Source organism: Mobula birostris, chromosome 13 (assembly GCF_030028105.1).
Source record: "Mobula birostris isolate sMobBir1 chromosome 13, sMobBir1.hap1, whole genome shotgun sequence".
Taxonomy (NCBI): domain Eukaryota; kingdom Metazoa; phylum Chordata; class Chondrichthyes; order Myliobatiformes; family Myliobatidae; genus Mobula; species Mobula birostris.
In genome coordinates this window covers 9204975-9207301 of record NC_092382.1, presented here as the reverse complement: position 1 = coordinate 9207301, position 2327 = coordinate 9204975, and the positions used below count along the sequence as shown (strand labels likewise).

The window sequence follows — 2327 nt, the reverse complement described above, 5'->3', positions numbered from 1 at the left end:
ACCTCAGATAATGACGTCCCTTTAGAAAAGGACGAGAAGCAATTCCTGTAGACAGAAAGTTATGGATTTGTGGAATTTATTGCCACAGATAGCCGTAAAAGGCAAGTAACTGGGTATATTTAAAGCGGCGTTGGAGGAGGTGGACAGGTAGTAAGGATGTCAAATGTGACGAGGAGAAGGCAGGCGAATGGAGTTGAGAGGAATGATGTGTATGACCATGAGGCCATAAGACATAGGAGCAGAATTAGGCCGTCTGGCCCATCCAGTCTGCTTCGCCATTCAATCACGGCTGATCCTTTTTTTTAACTCCTCATGAACTCCAGTTCCTAGCCCTCTCCCCGTAACTTTGGTGCCATCTCCAATCAAAAACCTACCAATCTCTGCCATAAATACGCCCAACGACATGGCCTCCACAACTGGATGTGGCAATAAATTCCACAAATTTGCCACCCTTTGGCCAAAGAAATCTTTTTTTGAAAAGGCGCACTTCTATCCTGACTCTGTGCTCTCTCGTTCTAGACTCTCCCACCATGGTAATCACCCTTTCCACATCTACTCCGGCTAGTCCTTTCAACGTTCAAATAGCTTCAATGAGATCCCCTTCTCATCCTTCTGAATTCCAGCTAGTAGAGCCCCAGAGCCATCAATTATCCTTGTGAACGTCCTCTAGACTCTCTCCAATGCCAGCACATATTTCTAAAGATGAGGGACTCAAAACTGTTCACAAAACTGAAGGTGAGGCGTCAGCCGTGATCGAATGGCGGAGATCGTTCAGCCGAATAGCCTAATTTTGTTCCTATATCTTGTGGTATTGAGGCCAAATTTAGTGATAAATTAATGATGAATATTGCTTTTCATGACTCACATAACGAATTGTCTGGCGTCCCTGTGACAAAATTTGGAGGCTTGGATGTTTTAAAGTGACAGTTTCAAAGGTGGTCCCCCGTTTCACATGTCGCGACGAGGATGGGATTCGAACCCACGCGTGCAGAGCACAATGGATTAGCAGTCCATCGCCTTCACCTCTCGGCCACCTCGTCTGCTCTTCCCTCTGTTGTGTTCCGAAGTTCTGAATTTTTTCACAGCATTTAAAACTTCTGCTTAAGGTCCACACATGTGTGTTCAGATTCTATGCCGATTTACTTTGCTCGCTGTGCTTACCAGAATTCATGGAGGTGGATAAAGACAGTTTAGAGAGATTTGTTCATACCACAGGAAACACGGAATTAGTTATTTTATGCACTTTAGACGCTATGGACGCGTGGCATCAGTATCGATTCCGTGCTCTGTAACTCGGAGAAACTGTGAATGTTTTGAGTTGTAAAATGAGATAAATTTATGTTGAATTAAATAAGATTTCAATAGCTTTGTTAGCATGTTGCTCGATTTCAAGTAAACAGATATTATTGGAATTTGCCATTTGGTTCGAGAATGACGACTTTCCGTGTATTGGGCAAATGCAATCACCCGATAGTTTCCACATTACAGACACGATGACACGCTCTGCGCAGCCGCAGATCCGAACACCCGAACGCTTACCCGGCACAAACACATGGCGGCCCGGCTCTGGAATACCAAACCAACGGCTGAAATACCTAAAAAGAGATCGAGCTCACTCTATCAATGATGTATTGAATATGGTCGACCATTTTCTCTTATTCTAATCCCAGAATAAAACGCCGCTGCAAGAGACACTGGGATGTGCCTTTGAGAATTCCTTTCTGTGTGATAGAAACAGAATATTGAACAGCCCAGAGCAGGAATGAATGGAGAGATATTGACAACCGTGGCATAATGTTCACCTGGAATGAAATCACTGCATGCGAGTACTTTTAGCTCGGCGAGGAAATCATTCTACACGGGGAAACTCCTTGCAGCATTCAGCATGTTCCCCATTCTCACAGAATACGGCCGTGTGGCCTAATGGATAAGGCGTCTGACTTCGGTGCTTGGTTAGAAGTCATCAGAAGATTGCAGGTTCGAGTCCTGCCGCGGTCGTTTTGACAAACTGGCGGATTCGGTTCCATTCTGTCTCTCACTCTCTGCAGCATGGTTGTCTCAATTCCGCGTGGGGATTAATGGGAGTACTACACCCTCGGGGAAAGCGTAACGCCTCGTATTCGTTGTATGCAACATATAATATTATGTGTCTATTCCGTGTGTATTTCTGCAGACACTTTCATAAACAATTGGTTGGAGCTTCTCAGACGCTCAGGAGGAGCTGCTGCTGGGAAGGTGAAGTTTATTTCAGATTCACCTCCGTCTCCGAGCCCGCCTTATCGGCAAGAATTCATCACCCAGCGCTGACGATACATTCTCCTGTCTCC

General features: G+C 45.3%; 2 non-coding genes across 2 annotated transcripts; one reads left to right on the top strand and one right to left on the bottom strand.

The window, feature by feature from the left end:
- Positions 1-958: 958 nt before the first annotated feature.
- Positions 959-1040, bottom strand: trnas-gcu (transfer RNA serine (anticodon GCU)). Its single transcript has one exon. It is a non-coding gene; the product is annotated as a tRNA-Ser (tRNA).
- An 869-nt stretch (positions 1041-1909) lies between these two features.
- Positions 1910-1998, top strand: trnar-ucg (transfer RNA arginine (anticodon UCG)). The gene is given in 2 exon segments: positions 1910-1946; positions 1963-1998. It is a non-coding gene; the product is annotated as a tRNA-Arg (tRNA).
- The last annotated feature ends 329 nt before the right edge of the window (positions 1999-2327 follow it).